Source organism: Typopeltis vanoorti, chromosome 2, assembly GCF_054136105.1.
Source record: "Typopeltis vanoorti isolate ZY-2024b chromosome 2, IOZ_Tvanoo_1.0, whole genome shotgun sequence".
Taxonomy (NCBI): domain Eukaryota; kingdom Metazoa; phylum Arthropoda; class Arachnida; order Uropygi; family Thelyphonidae; genus Typopeltis; species Typopeltis vanoorti.
Genome location: NC_143550.1, coordinates 40,651,659 through 40,675,578, shown reverse-complemented (window position 1 = coordinate 40,675,578; position 23,920 = coordinate 40,651,659). Strand labels below are relative to the sequence as shown.

At 34.2% G+C, this 23,920-nt stretch overlaps 1 protein-coding gene across 3 annotated transcripts in view; it reads left to right on the top strand.

Annotated features, from left to right (window-relative positions):
* Positions 1 to 23,920, top strand: part of PIG-B (phosphatidylinositol glycan anchor biosynthesis class B) — a 118,531-nt gene that overhangs the window by 74,423 nt on the left and 20,188 nt on the right. The gene's annotated exons all lie outside the window — the stretch shown is intronic.

The following is a 23,920-nucleotide window of genomic DNA, read 5'->3' as shown; positions in this document are numbered from 1 at the left end:
AATTACAAATTCTCAAGATAAACTACAGAAAGCTATTTTAGATCTAAATGAGATATCCAAAGATTATGGTATGATAATATCAACGGAAAAATCAAAAACTATGGCCTTTAAAGGACAAGATCCAGCAAGAACAAAAATAGTAATAGATAGCAAGATCTTAGAACAGGTGAATTCATTTAACTACCTAGGATGTACGATCACATATGAAAATGAAAAAGATATAAACTTAAAAATTGCAAAATATTTAAAAATAACAGGTGTCATTAACTCTGTATTTAAACCAAACCTAGTTCAAAAATAAACCAGACTAAAAGTATACAATACATTAGCTACCAGTCTTAATGTATGGAAGCAAAATCTGGACAATAAAACAAAAAGACAAACAAAGATTAACAACAGCAGAAATGAAGTTTATGAGAAAAACTGCAAAGTATACTCTATTTGATCACAAAAGAAATGAAGAAATTATGAAAGAATTAAACCTAGAACCAGTAATAGAAAAAATTAAAAAATATAAACATAAATGGATGGAACATGTTCAAAGAATGAAAACAGAAAGATTACCAAAATAAGCCTTAAAGTACAAGCCATTAGGAAAAAGAAAACCAGGACGTCCTCTTAAACAATTCAACGATTACTTCTAAGGCCGGAACAGGCCATGCTAGGCCTAAATCCTTGATACGCATGATGATGATGATGAAATATTGTTATATCTTTATCAATTAGTATTTACATATGTAATACATATTTCCCTATACCTTACTGAAAGGTTGTAAACCTTAATACGGTTAGCAGGTTTTTTTTACATGAACCCAGAAAGGCAGTGCTAGGGATTAAGCATGGAACTTTTTCAAAAATACATCAGGCCTCGAGTAAAGTGAGCAGATGGTCTCACACCGTTCTCGAAAAAACCCTCAGCCTTCAAGTTGGAGAGCAGGTGCATTAACGACTCTGCCAACCAGGTTAACCATTTTCCTGGCTATTTTCTTAATATTTAATACATATGTAATATTTTGATTGTTGTTTTGGGAACATGATTAGGATTCATTTATTACTCTATTAATTCAGCAAACTATTATTTCTTACATCTAAATTTTATATCATCATCAGTCCTTGATTGAATGATATATGCACGTAAACACAAGAAAGATATTTAATTAACCAAATATTTTGGTCTGGGAATAGCAGACCATCCTCAGTGGTATTACAAGAACAGTTTTAAAAAAATCAAGCTAGAATACTAACAATAGATCGTTAAAAATAGAACACGCCACGTGATGTTATATCACTAAGTATGAAACGGAATATTTTGAAGTAGAGACATGATTGAAAAAAAAAAAAATTAATGAGTAATCTTGATTAGACTTTCCCAGATTTTTGATATGGATATACATTCATTACGATTCAGGATGGGACGATGGAGCAAGGCCTCCACGCTTTCCTTGAAAAAACATTCAAACCTATAACGGGATCTATGCAAGAGGTGAGTCCTGGACCAAAAGATGCTGTGGTAAGTTTCAATCCCGTGTTGAGCCAATCCAGACTTTTCAGGTTTGTTGCAAAGAATGGAGGATTGATGTTCTTGGATTCTTTTTTCAAGAGAACGTCCAGTCTGTCCAAAATAGGAGAGATCACAGTTGCAAGGAATTTGATAAACTCCAGGAAGAGATAAAGTTGAGCATTTGTCTTTAGGAGAAGGAAAATGAGAAGACAATTTGTTAATAGGTGAATACGTAGCTGTTAAATCATATTTCTTTAAAATTCTTGCGATAAGTTCTGAAATACCAGAGATATAAGGAATAGGCACTCGACGTATTGAAACTTTGTTGTTTTGTGGAAGATTATAAGAATTGAGAAGATGTTGAGTACTTTTTTCAGAAAAGCCATTGAGTTTCATGTGTTGTTGGATAGTAGAAAGTTCTTTTTGTAGATAATCAAAAGTTGAACAATTAGTTTTGGCTCTTTTGATAAGGCATTTTATAATTCCTGTTTCTTGACATGGATGATGGGCTGATTCTTTAAGAATATAACGACCTGTGAACGTTGGTTTCCTGTATACTGTAGTTGTAAGAATATTTGAAGGTGACCGGATGAGGAGAACGTCTAAAAAAGATAACTGGTTGTTTTCTTCTATTTCCATAGTAAACTTTATACGATGATGCAAAGAATTGATACAGTTTAAAAAAGAAGGTGAAGAGTTTTTGCTGTGTGGCCAAATAGTAAAGATATCATCTATATATCTTATCCAAAAGGATGGTTGAGGGAAAATATATGAGAAGAGGACTTTTTCTAAATGTTCTAAATAAAAGTTGGCTAAAGCAGGAGAAAGAGGACTTCCCATGGCCATTCCTTCTACTTGGCTGTAAAATTTATTTTGACATACGAAATATCCAGAATGTATTACGAAATTGAATAGTTTTATAATGTCTTCAGGAAAGATGTCAGCAAGTAATTTTAAAGTTTCCTTGAGAGGTACATTGGTATATAAAGATTCTATATCAAAGCTAACCATAAGATTTACGTGCATATATCATTCAGTCTTATGTCACAAGTATCCTTAAAACAGCAAATCAGTCCTTGATATATATATACCCTGTGTGTGTGTGTGTGTGTGTGTGTGTGTGTGTGTGTGTGTGTGTGTGTGTGTGTGTGTGTGTGTGTGTGTGTGTGTGTGTGTGTGTGTGTGTGTGTGTGAACACACACACACAGATTACTCTAATAGTACTATATAACTAAATTTACATTATTGTTATTTTGTTTCATTTGTAAGATCTGTAATATTGTCAGATATTATACAAGGGTGGTCTGAAAAGCTCTCAGCCTTGACCATAGATGGCAACACTATCAGTAAGTTTTTTTCCCTAAGTTGGTATATCTGTCATAAGCATCCATGTGAAATTGTAAGTCATTCTATCAAGCACAGTGCCATAACTAGGGGGGGTGCAGAGGGGGTGGTCCGCCCCGGGCAGCACTTTGAACCTTTTTGAACTTTTGCAGTTAATTCTAAAATACAGTCTCGAGAACTCATTTCCAAATATTGTAATACTACTGCGAATTTTCCTCACAATTGCTGTAAGTGTTGCTAGTTGTGAGAAGAGTTTTTCTAAATAAAATAGATTAAGAAATACCTAGGTTACTATGAAATAGACTTTGCCATTGTCATCGACGCCATCATCGCCGATGCATCACGACATTGGTGTTTTAGGATGCTAAAGGCATTTTGTTTATTAATTATCTTGAAAAGGGTAAAACAATAATCGGCAAATATCATTCCGATCTTTTAACCAGACTAGACAAAAAAATTCATGAAAAAAGACCGAAAGGTTTGCAGAAGAAAAAAATCATCTTTCATCAGGACAATGCACCTGCCCACAAAGGTGTTTTGGCAATGGGAAAATTAAGGGATATGCACTATGAATTGTTGGTACATCCACTCTATTCCCCAGATTTGGCTCCCTCTGACTTCTATCTTTTAACAAAACTAAAACTCTTCCTCACTGGTGAGCGTTTTTCTTCGAATCAAGAAAAATCAAGAAATCATGATCTCCCTTAAGGCTAATAAATGTATTAGCCTTAAGGGAGATCATGTTGAAAAATAAAAATAATTTGGAAATTGCAAATTCGTTTTTTCATTGTTAGGCCAAGAATTTTTCAGACCACCTGTGTAATTTAGCCCTGCAAAGCATATCATGCCAAGTGCATCACTTCACTTGAATCTTAATTTTCCTCTTGTTTCTTTTCCTACCATCCTTGCATCAAATCCCTGTTTTGCTAAACTTTTCTCTCCTTTTTTTGGTTAAGTTGCCATAACATTTTAGATTACCTGTGCATGCTCATTCTTGATTGCTAACAATCTCCAGTTCTTTTCTAATATCTCCTTTTTTACAATTATCATCATTATCATCATCATCAAATTCCTGCCATGTGCCCTCAAGGGGTGTACAGGATATGATAGTACTACATGAAAAATTTACATCATTACTAACTTCTTATCTACAATTTTCCTCCAAATCAGTCTGTTACTTGTCAAGACTCCAATATTATCATTATCAGATCTTATATTTCTATCGTCTCAGGCACATTGTACCGTATAAATCCAATTATATCTTGGTCTTCTGCTGGGTCGTTTTCATGACAATTTGGCAGAGAACACTTGTTTTGCTAATCTTTCCTCGCCATTCTGTTTAGTGACCATACCAACTGAGATAGCTCTGCTAACGCATTCCTGGATGCCGACAATGTCGAGTTCTTTCCTAATATCCTTGTTTTTAATATGATATTGCCATCGATGCCATCTGTTCATGCTTCTAATCTTTCTCAGGACTCTCATATCTGCGGTCTCTAGTCTTTGGTCAAGTGTTTTACTTCTGACCCAGCTCTCAGATCCATAAGTTAAAACTGGTTTGAACACTGTCTTGTATTCAGCTAATTTAGTGTTCCGACTAATTTCTCTCTTATTCCATATGAATTTATTCAATTGATTTCCCACCATACCAGCTTTGTTGATTCGGTTGTCTATTTCCATATTTAATTTACCATCTTCAGAAAAATTGTGCCTAAGCAGCTGAAATATTTTAGTTCACAAAATATTTAAATATTTTGTGAACGGGGAACTTGTTCCACAGGTCCCCCGTTCACAACACAGTTGCACATTTTCAACAATTCTGCCTATTTTCATTGTCTTTGTCTTTTTAATGCTGACCTTCATACCATATCTATTACAACAGTTATTCAATTTAGTCAGGGAATCTTGCAAACTTGTAGCGGATTTATTTAGAAGTATAACATCGTCCACATAAAGCAAAGAGCTGACATTAACATCTCCAATTCTGATATCATGTTTAATACCACTTTCCTTCATAATGTGATCCATATAGATAATGAATAACAGAGGGGATAATGTACATCCTTATCTCACACCAGATTTAACATTAAACCATCTTACTGTTATTCATTCAATTCTAACTGCCGACTTGCAACTCAAATACAGACTAAGTATTGCTTGATATAATGCCACATTGACACCATATAACTGTAGCATATTGAATAGCTTCTTTCTTGGCACCTTGTCATATGCTTTTTCAAGATCAACAAAACTTAAATACAGATCTTTGTTATATTCCTATGCTTTCTCAACTATTTGTCGTAAAGTGAAAATCTGATCCTGACATCGTCTGTTTGGCCTGAATCCAGCTTGTTCTTCACCAAGCTTTTCTTCCACAATTCTTCTCAACCGTTTCTCAAGTATACTTGCATAGATCTTGCCAGGAACACTCAGTAGGGGAAATACCTCTGTAATTCTCACATGCAGTTTTATTTCCCTTTTTTTTATATGGGTACTATTAGAGCTCTACTCCAATAATTGGGAATTCGTCTTGCTGTCCAGACTTTCTGAACTATGCAGTGCAGCCACTGTAAGTCTTTTATACCACCATACTTCAGCATTTCTAGTTTTGAATATCATCTACTCCTGCTGCCTTTCCACATTTCAAGCCTTGGATGGTGTTTTCTACTTCAAGTATGGATATGCATTCCCTACTGTATGCCTGTTGAGTGTTTTTTACCACTGTGCTGTCATCACTGCTTGTTTCATTTAGCAGTTTTTCAAAGTAATTACTCCATACTCCAAGGATATCTTTTTCTCCAGTTTTCATGCCACCTTTATCATCTCTAACTCCTTTTACAGCACCCTTTCCTCCATTCCTAAGCCTCTTCAACAACCTCCAGAATATCTTACCACCTTCTTGATATTTATTTTCTATGTTCTTGCCAAAGTTCTCCCATGACTTTTGTTTAGCTAGTTTTATACAGTGTTTCGCTTTCTTACATTTGTGTCTGTATTCTCTAAGAGCAAAAGCTGAATTATTTGCCAGGAACTTTTGATATGCTTTCTTCTTTTCCTTCACTGTCTCTTTAACTTCCTGTGTCCACCATGGAGTTCTGATTTTTCTATCCTTGCAGACAACCTCACCACATGTTTCTATGGCTGAATCAATCAGAGTTTTCTTCAAGGCTTGCCACTGAATCTCCAAGGTTTGATTCCTGTTCTCAAACGCTTTCATTTTTTCTTCAATAATCTTTGTGTATTTTAGTCTACAGTTCACATCTGAGCGCTGCTCAACTTTTATTCGCTTTAAAACTTTCTTACATTTTATTCTTTTCAATATGAAATTCAATTTTATCCTGCTCAAGACTAAATAGTGATCACTTCCAATTTTAAATCCTCTGTACACTCTGGTGTCCTGCACCAGGGAGAAAACATCTACAATAACATAGTCAATGAGACTTTTCTTATTCCTTGTTGTCTCTTCTCTCCATGTGAATTTGTGCACATTTTTATGTTGGAACATGGTGTGTTAGTAATAACCAGTCCTGAGCAGAAATCCAACAGGTATTTGCCATTATTATTAGCTTTGTTCTTTTCTCCAAATTTTCCCAAAATATTTTTGTATGTCTGACAATCATTTCCTACTCTGTTATTTAGATCCCCAACAAGGACCAACTTTCCCCTTTTCATTGTGTCAGTTGCTTTTTCTAAAGCATCAAAAAATTCCTCCACTTCTACCTTAGTAGAACCTTCTATGGGACCGTAGACACAAATAAGTTTCATTGTTCAATTCCCCATTCTGATATTTGCTCACATCACTTACTTGAGACTGCCTGCCATTCAAGAAGATTAACCTCGTATTTTGTGTTGAATACTATGGCTATTCCTTCTTTTCCTTGATTGTCATTGCCTGAATATAACATTTTGTATTTATTGCTCAGAAAGATCTCACCAGTTTTTGTCTTCTTTTTTTTGTTTCAGTCACCCCTATTATGTCGATCTGGTACTTATGTAATTCCTCAGCTAGCTCCATTTCTTTGCCATTCAGGCTTCTTATGTTGATAGTACCGATCTTTAACTCTGGTGATGTTGAGATGGGGGAGTGCTTTCAGATTTGTTCCAGTAGCTGACTTTTTGTTGTTTGTCCTGGTTCGCTGGCGAAAACAATGGGGGGCCTTGTTTAACCGGGCGATGCCCCCAGCCAGTGTGAAATTCTGTCGTGTTGTACCATCATTTTTTATTTTGGTTTAAGCTAATAAGAATACAATTTGATCAACTAAATCCCAAATTGCCAACCCATCCTCGTTCGTTCAGTATCCAGGTAGATACCCAACACTGTGCACTACAAGAAGGTGAGGATTGGACATTAGGTCAGAAGCCCTGGTTGGTTCTCTGCATTCCTTTAAAGGTTATGTGGAGGTCTCCTCTCAGTTATGCAGCTTTGACCCTTAAGCACCCCTATCATTAATGCTATCTCTTCACTTTGATTCTGAGTCTTTGATTAACTCTTATTTCTGACCTGGCTCTAAGATTCACAAGTTAAAATTGGCTTGAATACTACAATTATATACTGCAAATTTAGTGTTTTGGCTAATTTCTCTCTTATTACATATAAATTTACTCATCTGGATCTCCAGTGTATTAGTTTTACTGTTCTTATTTTGTTTATACAAGTTCCATTTAATTTATCATCTTTATAAAAACTTATGCCTAAATAGCTGAAATTGTTTACTTGTTCTGTCAAATCTCCATTGAGAAATCAGTTGATGTTATCCACTTTCTCCATAGTTTGTCTCTTTCTTGCTGATTTTCATACCCGATTTGTTACAGCAGTTATTCAATTTAGTTAAAGAACCTGAAGACTTGTACTGGATTTGTTTAGGTATATAACATCATCTGCATAAAGTAAAGAGCTGAGTTGAATATCCCAGATAGTTTGATATTTGATTTAATGCCAAGCTACTTCCTGATGTGATCCATGTAGATGATTAGAAATGGGTGCATACTATCTTCTGACAGATTTTACTGCAACTCATCTTCCTGTACATTATTTCATTGTAAGCACTAATAACTGAATTATAGGATAAATATTGTTCATGTCTCATTTGCAACCATATAATTGAAGTGTTTTGAACAACTTTTCTCTAGTTTTCACCTACCTACTCTATATGTACAAAATATAAATCCAGATATTTTTATTCTCTTGATTTCACAACTCTTCGTCTTAAAGTAAAAATTAAATTTTTCCTGTATTTTATCTCAGTCGCAGAGGCATTTTCAGGGAGCACAATATAAATTGTAGTGCGTGCGCACGCGCAACTAAATGAAGTTCTGCAGGCAAGGTCTAGAGGCCTAACTAGGCAGGGCCCTCTGTGGATGAGAGTTGTGACAACTCTCCATCTCCACCATTTAAACTACACAGAACCGCTACTACCATCATCCACACACAATACCATCTACCCTGCCACCACCACTAATATTTTTTGTTTGTAAACTGCATGTGTTCTCAAGGCCAATTTGCCTGTATGCGGGATTTAAAACTCAAGTTTCCAGGAGGGGGGGGGGGAACCCTTGCTGCCTCCATATGAGATCAGCTAAATCACCTGCAGTTGGAAAAAACCCATATAAAGATTCCTCTTGTCAAGATTGCCTGGAACCATAATAATAATAAAAAAAGATGAGAATCAGTTTATGGGATCTCTGAGAATTAATGTTTCCCATATTTTGGGAAGTTTATGCATCCATGTTTATTTAGATTGGGTTGGTTGTAAAGGGTAGCTGCAGATTCTAAAAGAAATCATTCACTTCTAAACTTGCTATGATGAAGCATAGTGTTTTTTTCCTCCATTTGATTCTGTAAATTGTCTAATGCACGATCTGCAAGACCTGACTGATGGTAGTCATGATACAGATATATTTTTTATGTTCTTCCATGCAGATAGTGGCTGCTTATATTAGGTCAACTTGCAGGAACGAGGAACTTGATACACACTGAGAACTGAGAGAGGAAGGTATTTGTCCATTGTGGGGAATCAACTAGTGCTGTTTTTGCTTCATTGAGCCTCTAGTATGATAAACCAGATATCAAATAGATTATCTAACCTTACTGGAAACTTTGGAGCACCTCCATTTCCAGTAAGCTTAGCTAATCTAATATTGGTAAACTATGAAATTTTATATTTCAGTAATTGTAATTATTATTATTATAACCCAAGTAAAATTAAAATAGGAAATTCCTCAATAATTCTCACATTCAGTGTTATTCTGCTTTTTTTTTTCTTTTCTTTTAAATAGATGGGTACTGTTCTAGTTATTTGGAATTTGCAAGTTTAGGTTTTGGCTAATTTTTTTCTTATTCCATATTTATTCAACTGGCTCCCAACTATTCTTGCATTTTGTATCTGTTTTCAGCTACATAGAACTGTATATAGATGGTAAGCTCTTCATTGAGAATGCATTCATTTTTTTCCAGGTTCCTGCCTATATTCATGCTTTTAATTCTTTTATACCAAGACTGGAATAAAGAGCCAAAAGCCTTCCCTTCGGCAATGTTAAATTATTTAAATTAAGGGGATATTAAATCCCACATTATTTCAAAGCCGAATAAGTAACTCAGAGGTAGAAATCAAAGAGTTTCATGCTGAATATATAGTAAACTATAAAAGTTTCGGTGGATTGTAATGTAAACTAAAGCACATGGTACCATACCAGGGCAACTCGTAGCAAAGGCGGGTTAAAAAAAAAAAAATTTATACTATATTTGTTACAGCAGTTATTGAATGCACTTAATTTGTGTAACATCTGTATAAAGTAAAGAGTTGACTTGAATGTTTTCAGTTTTAATATCTGGTTTAATGCTACTTTCCTTCCTAATGTGATGCATATATAAATGATGAATAAGAGTGGAGTTTGTGTACTCTTTTGTTTGTTTCATTTTACATCAAATCATCTTCCAATACATCCTTCAATTCTAACAGAAGACTTATATTGCTCTATATAATGTCCCATTTATATCATATAATTCTAGGATTTTCATTAGCTTTTCTCTTTGCACCTTATCATATTAATTTTCCAATCTACAAAACTTAAGTACAGATCTTGATTATATTATTGTTCTCAACTAATTGTGTTAAATTAAAAAATCTGTTGCTGGCAAAATCCCTGTTTGCCTTGAACCCAGCATATTCTTCCTGAGTTTCTTAGCTTCTTCTCAAGTATGCTTACATAATTATTGGGAAATTTCTTGTTCAGTTTAATGTCTTTTTTATAGATGACTATTAATAATGCGGTATAGCCAGTGTAAAATTTTTATAAATTTGAGCATTTCCAGTCAAATATCATCTATTCCAGCTTTCAGCATCAAGTATTGATAAGCATTATTGATGCATCCTTGCATAATAGTCTCTGCAACTCTTTTATCACTTGTTTCATTTAGCATTCTTTCAAAGTAATTATTCCCGGCATCCAAATATTTTTATTTTCAGTTACACCATCTTTATCATCTCTGATTCCTTTTACAAAACACTTTCATCTCTGATTCCTTTTACAAAACACTTTCCTCTATTTCTAAGCTTCTTTTTCAATATACTCCAGAATACCTTTGTTATATTTATATTCTTTGTTCTTACCAAGGTATTCTTCCAATTCTCTGAACTCATTTGATGTTGCTTTGCTTTCTTGCATTTATTTCTGTGTTCATTTAGAGAACATGCTCACTCACTTGCTTGAAACTTTCTGTACACTTTCTTCTTTTTCATGACTGCCTTTTAACTCCCCAAGTCCATTCAGGGGTTCTGATTTTTCTATCCTTTCAGACAACTTCACCATATGCTTCTCTGGCTGAATCAGTCAATATTTTCTTCAATGTCTTCCCCTGAGTCTTTAACCCTTAGACATATAAATTATTTTTAAACTCTAAATTCATCTGAAATTGACACGAACTTCGTAACGTCTGCGATATGTCAAAATCAATTTTGGTGCAATAAACAAAAGACATGTCACAGACATCTTTGTATGTTAACTGGTTAAGGTTTGATTATATTAGTATTCTAAACTAATTATCTTAAAGTAAAAATCTGATTCAACTAGTCCCTGTTTGTCTTGAACCGAGCATATTCTTCCTTTCTTTTAATGTTACACAGTGATAAGCATTCATTTTAGAAATTATGGACTTTACAGCTGTTATAAATAACTATTTTAATTTCCCAACATTTCGACCTTCATATTAAGGTCATCATCTGGAGTATATACAAATATACAAGGACAAGCTGAGTTACATTTCACACAGTATGTTAAAGAGACAATGATTTGATCAATGGTTATTCTACTGGCATGACTTCTAGTGAAAAAAAAATACAGATAAAATTAATTAATTATTTAGAAATCAAAGCTAAATTCTATTTAAGATAATATAAGAGAAACATTCTTTCATATAGATAGTTTTCTTACAGTAACAATGATGTCCTAATTTAACATGATAGTTGTTATATTAGATTTAAGATTCTGGATTATCTACAGTCCTGTTTATAGTTAACGCTTAGGGAGAAAGGTTCCGTGGGTAGAACATGTGCCTTCCATATGCTTGGGATTTCTAGACCATCATTATTGTTCAGATTAGGGTGGTTGATAAGAATCTCACACTCTTCCTTAAATTTACGTTCATACCATGTTTTGGTGTGATGTAAACAACTGGTGCTTTTCCAGTCAAATCTATGTAAAGTGTTCAGGGCATGATCAGAAAGGCCAACTTCACCATAGTTATTATATTTAATGTATCATCGTTTATGTTCCTTTTGTGTGATAGGAATTATGCGTCCTATTTCCCCTATATATGTTAGATTACAGGTGCAATAAATACGGTATACTCCAGGGCAGGCCAGCAGAGGGAGTGGGTCTTTGGATGAGTTTAGTAAGCTTTTTAATTTTGCAGGAGGTTTAAAGGTGGCTTTGAGGTTGTATTTCTGTAGTATTCTGTTTATTTTATCTGATGTCCCTTTAATGTAAGGAATGGTTATAGTTTTATTGTAGTCTGGTTTATCTTTGTTTTTTATTGAGGTCTTCTAGAGAATTTTGTTAATAGTGTTTTGGCTGTAACTATTTTTAGAAAAGTATTGCTGATAACTTTAAATTCATCTTTAAGCACTTGTTCATTAGAGCAAATCTTCAAAGCCCTGTTTTTTAAAGTATTAATAACACCTAGTTTTTGTGTTGATGGTGGATTATGTGTATATATATTGGCCAGTAAGTGTCGGTTTCCAGTAAACAATGAAGGAAAAACTGCCCGAAGGAAGACGTGATAATGTATCTAGAAACAGAAGTGTGTTCTGCTTTTCAATCTTAATTGTGAACTGTATGTGTTTGTGTTGTTTGTTTAGGTGGCTAAGTGTCTAGTGGCCATCAGGCCAGATTGTGAAAACAATACATGTGCAAAGAGCACCGTGATATCTGGAGGGAATTTGTCCTGTAAAACTGATGTAAAACCTCTTTACGAATGTCCCAATCAATGACACAATCCTTCTTTTACAGGAAAAATTCCCTCCAGATATCATGGTGCTCTTTGCACATGTATTACATTCTGGTCATTTTGTATGGCAAAATGCTTTCTACCTAAAAAAGAAGGCACAGCCATGGGGTTGCCATTATACCCCCCATTGCTAACTTTTATGTGGAACATTTTGAGCAACATGCTCTAGATTCCTCTCCTTTAAAACCCAAAGTCTGGCTTAGATATATTGATGATGGTTTCACAATCTTGCCCCATGACCGCCAGACACCAGACATTTTCCTTAGCCACCTAAACAAACAACACAAATGCATACAGTTCACAATTGAGACTGAAAAGCAGAACACACTTCCTTTTCTAGATACACTTGTCACATGTCTTCCTTCGGGCAGTCTTACCTTTACTGTTTACCAGAAAATAAAGAAAAAATAAATAAAATAAAAATATTAATTAATAATATTAAATAACATAAAATTAATATGAATTAATGAGTTATCCTGATTAGACTTTCCCAGATTTTTGATATAGATATACAGTCATTCCGATTTAGGTTAGGACGATGGAGTAAGGCCTCTATGCTTTCTTTGAATAAACGTTCAAATTTATAACGGGATCTTTGTAAGAGGCGAGTTTTTGACCAAAGGATGTTGTGGCTATTTTCAATCCCATGCTGAGCCAATCCAGATTTTTCAGGTTTGTTGTGATGAATGGAGGATTGATGTTCTTGGATTCTTTTTTCAAGAGAATGTCAAAAAATCTGGGAAAGTCTAACTCATTAATTCATATTAATTTTATGTTATTTAATATTATTAATCAATATCTTTATTTCAATCATGTCTCTGCTTAAAAATATTCCCTTTAATACTTAGTGATATAACATCACGCAGCTTGTTCTATTTTTAAATGATCTATTGTTAGTATTCCACCTTGTATTTTTTTTAAAACTGTTCTTGTAGTGCCACTGAAGATGGTCTGCTATTTCCAGACCAAAATATTTGGTTAATTAAATATCTTTCTTATGTTTATGTGCTTATATTATTATTCAGTCTTTATGTCACAAGTATCCTTAAAACATCAATATACACACATAAACTCCTACCACCATCCAACACAAAAACTAGCTGTCATTAATACTCTAAAAAACAGGGCTTTGAAGAGTTGCTCCAATGAACAAGTGCTTAAAGAGAATTTCTTGCCGAATATAGTAAACTATAAAGTATCAGCGAACACTAGCGTTAGCCAATGCAAGTGATCCTAGTACATAGTACAATACTCAAAAAAAAGGCTGAAACCGGTCTGTGTAGTGACCTCCCTCCATAATGTAATAACAGCATACATTTCCTAGGAAATGTGTTTTTACATTATGGAAAATACCTAAGAATAGCGATCTGAACTTCTTCCTCCACCTTTGCAACGAGCTGCTCAGTATTGTACTATGTACTAGGATCACTTGCATTGGCTAACGCTAGTGTTCGCCGATACTTTATAGTTTACTATATTCGGCAAGAAACTCTCTGATTCCAATCTTTGAGTTTCTTATTCGGTTTTAAAACTATGTGGGATTTAATATCCCCTAAATTTAAGTAATGTTCTCTAGAAGACTTCAATAAAAAAAACAAAGATAAACCAGACTACAATAAAACTATAACCATTCCTTACATTAAAGGGACATCAGATAAAATAAACAGAATACTACAGAAATACAACCTCAAAGCCACTTTTAAACCTCCTGCAAAATTAAAAAACTTACTCAACTCATCCAAAGACCCACTCCCTCCACTGGCCCACCCTGGAGTATTTATTGCACTGTAATCTACCATATATAGGGGAAACAGGATGCACAATATCAGACAAAAGGAACATAAAGGACACGTTAAATATAATAACTATGGTGAAGCTGGCCTTTCTGATCATGCCCTGAATACTTTACATAGAATTGACTGGAAAAGTCACCAGTTGTTTACATCACACCAAAACATGGTATTGAACATAAATTTAAGGACATCTGTGAGATTCTTATCAACCATCCAAATCTGAACAATAATGATGGTCTAAAAACCCCAAGCATATGGAAGGCACATGCTCTACCCATGTAATCTTTCTCCCTAAGCGTTAACTATAAACAGGACTGTAGATAATCCAGAATCTCAAATCTAATGTAACAATTGTGGCATTTTTTTTGTCGTATATCTATTATATTTCATCAGAGTTCATTCCAGTAGACTAACCGTTGATCAAATCATTGTTTCTTTAGCATAGTGTGTGAAATGTAACTCAGCTTGTCCTTGTATATTTGTATATACTCCAGATGATGACCTTAATACGAAGTCAAAACGTCGTGAAATTAAAATAGTTATAACACGGCTGTAAAGGCCATAATTTCTAAAATAAATGTATTCTTCCCTGAGTTTTTTCCTTAAATAACACTTAGATATTCGAGTCTGCAGTTCTTTGAAAGCTTCTGAACACTGATATATTTTTTTAAAAGCATTTGTATGTATACTACTTTTTGTTATGTTATTCATTTTTATCTTGCTCAGAACTAAATGATGTTTGCCTCCTATTTCAGACCTCCTGAACTAGGACATAGTTAACAAGGCTTATTTCTTTTATGGTAAATTTCTTATTAGCTATAGCTTTCTTCCATGTGAATTTGTGTACATCTTTATGTTGGAATGTGGTGTAAATAATGACCAGTGCTGAATAGAAATTCAGCAAGTATGTACCATTATTATTAGCATTGTCCTTTTCTGTATATTTTCCTCAAATATTTCTATATGTCAGGTATTCATTTCCTACTCTGCTGTTTGAATCTCCAATAAGGAGTAGCTTTTCTTTTTCTTTATGACAACTCTGCTCTTTAATGACTGAATAAATCTCATTGTCAAGGATTGAAAAAAGCATTTTGCTTATTTGTAACGGTGAGAATTTTTAGTTGATGAGTAAGAAAAATGAAAACTGTAGTTTCAGTTTAGTATTCATTTTTATTTTTGCACATTTTATTGCATGTGTTATGTCTTAAATAGTTTTTTTTTTTGTCTTTTTACCTGTTGGAGCTTGCTTGTCATTGCAGTGTCAGTTTTGTCGATTATCACTAGTTTTGTTGTAATACCTATAAGGGGATAGGATATGCATACATCATTTTATCATTAGATAATGCTCAGTCATAATGTAGATAACCGACTGATTGCAACACTGTAATCCAAAATAGATGCTCATGAGATATTGGTAATTGGAACTTGAATATTAAAACTTGGAAAGTTGAGAAAAGGAATTTTTTTTTTTTTATATGTCACAGATGGGAGGCCACTTGTATATAGAAAATAAATGCCATGTGTCGACTAGGATCAAGAACAAAATAATCTGTTGATATTTTTCTTGAAGAGCTGAAGGTTGTAGTTCTTGGGAAATACTTCATAGGGAAGGCTATTCCACAAAATTGAGGTAGATAGAATAAAAGACAATGTGAAGTAACAGGTTCAGTGCATCTGCAGTTCAGCAATAGAAGGATTTTAGGCAGCTGCTGCTTGTGCTCTGTTGGTTTAGCAGAAAATGCTAATTCTGCTGAAGTGTTCATGGAAATATCTAATTTTTACACAATGTAAAAACTGGCTGTCTGAGACAGTGGCTGAAGAGAGTGTAAGAGAGAGAGGTCAATGATCCACCAAACTGCTCCTCTGGATTGCATCAAGAATTTTTAGAGAAGTCTCAGGTGAAACACTCTAAATGTGAGAGGAGTATTTCAAGGGTGTTCAGATTTGAGATTTGTACAGAGTAAGCAAATAGATAGGAAAGAAGTAATGTCTAGAGCAAAAAAAGTATGCTAATTATTATTGTTCTCACCCCAATCTCCCCAATATATATATATATATATATATATATATATATGCTAAAGATACCAAGCTATTTTAAACCTGGTTTTACTCCATTTCCCAAGTAAGCAAAGAGACAAGTAAGTCAAGTTTGCACCTGCAAGTATTGTAAGTCTGGGTGACCCCACACATAGTGCAAGTCAAGGCAACTTGTGATAAAGGTGGATAAGCTCTGATCGCTATTCTTAATATTTACCCTTAATACGAAGCACATCTCCTGGAGGAGATTTATGATGCTATGTATTAAAGGCAAGGGGCCACTACCCAGACCGGTTTTGACCTTATGAATAAGTGAAACGGGCTCTAAAAATAAGACGATCTTGAGAGATCGTCCCACTCCGCATTGTTGCACTCAATGACAGGCTCACCCACCACCAAGCAGAGCCATAATCTCAGCGGTAGCCTCACTCAGAGACAGGCAAAAACCTGTTCCCAAGCACAGCCTCTGAGAACCCAAGTCTCACCCGCACCGGTTTCGACCTTTATTGAGGTCTCATCAGTGGAAGCCAGGCTAGAAATACCAAGATTTTAGTAATACAGAGCTTATAAGTATTTTACCAGAACAAGTTACCATAAGGTGTTTGATCTTATTAAATAAATATCTCAGGATGAGAGATAGATGTAGAAAATATTTTACCTTGGTATAATAAATGTTAAAAATACCAAGCTATTTTAAACCTGATTTTACTCCATTTTCCAAGTAAGCAGACAAGTAAGTTAAGTTTGCGCCTGCAAGTATTGCAAGTCTAGGTGACCCCACATGTAGTGCAAGTCAAGGCAACTCGTGGTAAAGATGGATAAGCTCTGATCACTATTCTATAATATTTACTTTAATGCAAAGCACATCTCCGAGGAGATGTATGATGCTATGTATTAAAGGCAAGGGGACACTACCCAGACCGGTTTCGACCTTTATTGAGGTCTCATTAGTCGGAGCCAGGCTTAGAAATACCAAGATTTTAGTAATACAGAGCTTAAGTATTTTACCAGAACAAGTTACCATAAGGTGTTTTGACCTTATTAAATAAAAATCTCAGGATGAGAGATAGATGTAGAAAGTATTTTACCTTAGGTATAATAAATGTAATAAATGATCAGAGCTTATCCATCTTTACCACGAGTTGCCTTGACTTGCACTGTGTGTGGGGTCACCCAGACTTGTAATACTTGCAGGCTCAAACTTGACCGACTTGTCTGTTTGCTTACTTGGGAAACGGAGTAAAACTAGGTTTAAAATAGCGTGGTATCTTTAACATTTATTATACCCAAGGTGAAATACTTTCTATATCTATCTCTCATCCTGAGATTTTTATTTAATAAGGTCAAAACACCTTATGGTAACTTGTTCTGGTAAAATACTTATAAGCTCTGTATTACTAAAATCTTGGTATTTCTAAGCCTGGCTCCCACTAATGAGACCTTAATAAAGGTCGGAACTGGTCTGGGTAGTGTCCCCTTGCCTTTAATACATAGCATCATACATCTCCTCCAGGAGATGTGCTTTGCATTAAGGGTAAATATTAAGAATAGTGATCAGAGCTTATCCACCGTTACCACGAGTTGCATTGACTTGCACTACATGTGGGGTCACCCAGACTTGCAATACTTGCAGGTGCAAACTTGACTTACTTGTCTGTTTGCTTACTTGGGAAATGGAGTAAAACCAGGTTTAAAATAGCTTGGTATCTTTAACATTTATTATACTCAAGGTAAAATACTTTATATATATAATTTCTTTATGTTTATTCTAAAATTGTAATTAAATGTTTTCTTTTGTGTTCTGAGTTGCTACCACATCATATGACATCATTGGCTCTGACTATCCAACAATGTTTCAGAGTGAGCCAATTAGAATTCAGAAACCCACTCAAGCAGGTGGTTAATCTGGGTGTTGACCTGAGGGTTTTATTTTATTGAGAGTTTTTATGATTTTGAATGCTTTTATCTTCAACTTTTGTTTATAGTGGCTAGAAAAGATTTTTTATATATAAAAGTGATTCAAGGCATCATACTGTAAGTGTTAGAATTGAAAATGTGTATAACAGTAATTATGTATTAGTAATAAAGAATAATAAATAGTTATTTATCACTGGTAAATGCATGAGCTTTTTTCATGTCTCACTGAGTGATTAAGACACTAATGTGTAAGTAGTTAACATTTGTTTCAGCATTGGTAGTTGGGTAAGTATTATTCATATCATTAAGAGAATCTTGTAAATTGACCACATCTCGGATTGAACATCCAACTGTGATATATTAAATGATGAGTAGGGTTCACAGGCTGGCAAGCAACTTATGAGATTTTTTCCTGACTAGTGAGTCAGCACAAATTTGTCAAATTTTGCTCATTGTATAGTTCCCATTTTGAGGTTTGCCAACATCACTATTTGATGTATTGCCTGCCATTCGAGAAATTTATCTTCATGATTAGTGTTGACTGCTATAGCTACTTCTTCCTTTCCCCAGTCACTGTTGCCTGAATATATAACATCTTATTATTTAGTATTATCTCTTATGCTTTATTTCAGTAACACGTCTTTTCAGCATGATTGGTTACAGAATACTTCTGTATTTCTTCTGCGAGTTCCACTTCTTTTTGTGCTACTTCTGATGTTAGTTCCTGTCTTTAATTCTGCTGATGTTGAGCATGTTCCAGCAGTTTACTTTTCACTGTTCACTCTGATTTGCGGATGAAAACAGCTGGATGGGGAGATGGGTGTGGGCACCCATCTCCCCATTCAGCTGCAATGACTGATGCTTCACACAGTGTGATAATTCATTATGTTTTATGATTGTTCTTGTGTGTGTAGTTTAAGCCAGTACAGAATACAAGTTTATTGGATAAGTTCAGAATTTACAACCCTTTCATTCAACATCCAGGCGGATGTCTGCTAACAGATTGCCATAAGAAGGTGAAGATTGGACATTGGATTAGAAGCGCTGCTTGATTCTTCACATTTCTAACAGGGCTATGTGTAGGCCATCTCCTAGTTATCTGGCTGTAACCTTTAAGCAGCTCTTCCTGGTAACTGTTTCCTGAATCATATATTATTTAAAATAACTCGCCTCGTTTTGTCATCTTAATGTCAGTAAAACCTGTTATGTTAACATTGCATTTCAATGGAAAGAGGGCTCTACTTCTTTTCCATTGGTGATTCTCTTGATGATGGTTCCTATCCTCAGTTCTGTTGAGTATCAGCCTGCCCCAGTAGTTGACTTTTCATTATTTACCCTTGTCAGTATAATTCTGGGGTCCTTGTTTTTATCAGAAAAATATCCCACCCACATGTCATATTGTACCATCATATTTGTCTGTAGTTTAAGCTAATATGGAATAATGAAAAATATGATGGTATATTATATGCTGCCAGTTCATCCTCATTCATTCTATCCTCCAGGTGGATGCCTAATCATGGGGTTCAACACAAGGTGAGGATTCAACATTGTGTTAAGTAGTCCTTGTTGGCTCAACATTTCTTTCATGTTATGTTTATTCCTTCTCCACAAGGTATCTAGCATTACCCATTATATCTAGTGACAGCTTTTTATTTTAATTTTTTGTAAATACATTAGAAAAAACTATGTAATGTATTTAAGAAGACCTGCTACCTACTATGCTCACTTGCTCTTCTGTTATTTTCTGTTTAGATTTGAGATGTTCTCTTGCTAATACTGGTGTCATTTGTGTACCATCATTACTAGTGGTAATAATATTTGCATCTTGCACGTTTTTCTTCTTTTCCGGTAATACTATCATTGCCTTCTCAATGGTTTTGGATTAATAACTTATTGTTAATACCACTGGAATCATTATTGGTCAGCATTTAGTCCACTATTAAATTTTTTATTGCTAACACTGAATGAGTTGATGGGGCTAAGACTCATTCAAGACATTGTGAACATGAAGTTTCAAAATTAAAAGTAAAATCTAGCATGCTCTTCCAACCACTCAGCTGAAACATTATGAATGACAAATGTGCAAAGCAACTGAATCATTCCCCAAGCTTTGAGACTGGTGATGTGACTTGTTTTTATGTATAGTTCTCTTTTATTTGGATTAAGTTCTAATAAAGTTCTCTTTTATTTGGATTTATTTTCAGTGTTACTCAGGTTGAATCCATACATAATAATAATACTTACTGTTCTTTTAATTTTCTTATTTATTTGCTTGTTATATCACTTTTAATAAATATCATCATTATATTCTGAAGTTTTCAAATAGATTTATATTGCAAACATGAGATGCAAAAAAAAACAACAACAAAAAAAAAACAGGAAAACAGAAACATTAGCTACATTCTCGGTAGAGAGGATCTCATGTGTAAAGATGTATCATCTGTGAACAGGTAATACATTTTTAGTTGTTTAGATTAGCTAAAGCATGTTTAGTTCACTCATGATGCTAAGTAATATATGACAGGACAAGATGATGTTCAAACCAGTTTTAACATATGAATCTCTCTCTCTGAAGAATAAAACAATTGATCAGGTCTCAGATGTGATAGTTCTTAACAAAATTAGAGTATTGAACAGTTGGAATCTGTGAAATTTAGCAAAATAAGAACTTCAAATCATATATCTAAGCAGTAGTATGCCAATTTGAAAGAAAGAGAGTTATTAATAGGAAATTATTCATGAAATATTAATTTTGTTATAGTATCTAGTTTCACCTCTTGAGGCAAACTAGCAAAAAAATTCCAACCAAAGCTTGTTGGTATCAGATCTCTCAGATGTGATAGCTCTGAGCAAAAATAGGGGAGTAAAAACATAGCATCATTGCCATAGCTATATTAAACATGACAAACTAGCAAAATGTTCCCATCAAAGCCTAGTGACATTATGCTGTTCTAAAGAAAATGTGTTATTGTGAATAAACCATAGTGAATTTTCTTTAGAATAGCATTATACCTATGAGATTTGGTTGGGACTTTTTATGGCTAGTTTGTTATATTGAGGGAAGGAATTTATTATATTAATTTTGTTATAGCCTCTGGTTTCACCTTTTGAGGATATATATCTGAAAATGCCGATAACGGTGATAAAGAATATGAGTAATCTTGGGTTATTTTCTTAGTATTAAATAAATTATTCCTAGATTCTATGGATAGGGCATGTGTAATGGAATGCTTCTTGTTTGCATTGAACAACATTTTTAAGCCGACTGACTTTTTAATTATTGCAAGACTAAATTATAGCCATAAAAATACATCCTTATGAATGTAACAGTAAACAGTAAGTGCACTTGACATTATAAAGTAACTTTATGACTTACACATGTAGCAAAAATTATATAGAATTTTATTTAAAAACTCCAGTATATTTCATCCAACATTATGTGGACTTCATCAGGGAGATAAACTGTTAACTACATTCAAAAGATGAATCACAATAATGAGTCATAATTCATGCGCATATTAGCGCATGTCTCGGTTGCAGCTGAAGTACATATGTTACACTATTAGAGCTCAATGGAACAATTGTAAAAAGTTATGTAATTTTATTCATAAATTTTATGAACATTTAATTTTATTAAATGTTCATAAAATTTTATGAACATTTAATGATGTTCACATCCCAAAACTTGGATATCAGTATGCAGTCTAATCATTCAGGTTCAGATGATTTCATAGAGTTTTACATGCTTAACTGTTCATAAGTTTTTTTATCTACATAATTTTTTACAATTATTCCTTTGAACTGTAATAGTAGTAATACATGTATTTCAGCTGCAATCAAGACATGAGCTAATATGTACATGAATTATGACTCAATATTGTAATTCATCTTTTTAATTTAATTAATGGTCTGTATCCTTGATGAAGTCAGTGTAATGTTGGATGAAATATATTGAGTTTTTAAATAAAATTCTGTGATATATAATTTTTGTTACGTACAAACAAACAAAACAAAACTGTTACATGCTACAAACAAAATGCAGTTATTGATACTTCACTGAAACAGTAAATTGATTATACTAGAAAACTGTTATAGTCAGTTCATTCTTCTCCAAATGCTATTTGACCATGGCTAACAGTTTGCTGATTGACTGTGTGTAGAATTAGACAAATTATGAAATTTTGAGTTAAGTTTAATTTAAACATATTGAACTATGGGATTACTACCATAGCCATTGTTTATTCTTTAAGGAAAAAAAAAGATTAATTTTTTGCTTAGGTTTGCACTGTTAATATCATGTATCATAATCATTGATTCTTTTAAAATAAACCATAAGTTCCTTATAAAATCTGTATTTTAACATTATCTAAGAAATATAGTTTACTCGGGGTGTTTAAGGGTCAAAGCTGTATAACTGAGAGGAGACCTCCACATAGCCTTTAAAGGAATGCAGACAACCGACCAGGGCTTCTGACCTAATGTCCAATCCTCACCTTCTCGTGGTGCACCCTGTTGGGTATCTACTTGGATACTGAACGAATGAGGATGGGCTGGAAATTTGTGATTTAGCCGACCAAATTGTATTCTTATTGGTTAAACCAAAATAAAAATGATGGTACGACATGACAAAATTTCATGCCGGCTGGGGTGTCGCCATGTTAAACAAAACCCCCATTGTTTTTACCAGAGAACCAGGGTGAACAGCGAAAAGTCAGCTACTGGAACAAATCTGAAAACAAACCCCAACTCAACATCACCAGAGTTCGGTACTATCAACATTAGAAGCCTGAATGGCAAAGAAATGGAGCTAGCTGATGAATTAGATAAGTACCAGATTGGCATAATAGGGGTGACTGAAACAAAAAAGACAAAAACTGGTGAGATCTTACTGACCAATAAATACAAAATGTTATATTCAGGAAATGACAATCAAGGAAAAGAAGGAGTAGTCATAGTATTCAACACAAAATACGAGGCTAATCTTCTTGAATGGCAGTCAGTCTCAAGAAGAGTAATGTGGACAAAAATGAGAATGGAGAGCTGGACAATGAGACTTATTTGTGCCTATGGTCCCACAGAAGGTTCTACTAATGTAGAAGTGGAGGAATTTTTTGAGGCTTTAGAGAAAGCAACTGACACAATGAAAAAGGAAAATTTGGTCCTTGTTGGGCATCTAAATAGCAGAATAGGAAATGATTATCAGACATATAAATATATTTTGGGAAAATTTGGAGAAAAGAGCAAAGCTAATAACAATGGCAAATATCTGTTGAATTTCTGCTCAGGACATGGACTGGTTATTACTAACACCATGTTCCAACATAAAAATGTGCACAAATTCACATGGAGAGAAGAGGCTAGGAATAAGAAAAGTGTCATTGACTATGTTATTGTTGATAGTGATGTTTTCTCCCTGGTGCAGGACACCAGAGTGTACAGAGGATTTGAAATTGGAAGTGATCACTATTAAGTCTTGAGTAGGATAAAATTGAATTTCATATTGAAAAGAATAACATGTAAGAAAGTTTTAAAGCAAAGAAAAGTTGAGCAGCTCTCAGATGTGAACTGTAGACTAAAATGCACAAAGATTATTGAAGAAAAAATGAAAGAGTTTGAGAACAGGAATCAAACCTTGGAGATTCAGTGGCAAACTCTGAAGAAAACATTGATTGATTCTGCCAGAGAGGCTTGTGGTGAGGTTATCTGCAAGGATAAAAAAAATCAGAACTCCCTGGTGAACACAGGAAGTTAAAGAGGCAGTGAAGGAAAAGAAGAAAGCATATCAAAAGTTCCTGTCAAATAACTCAGCCCTTGCTCTTAGAC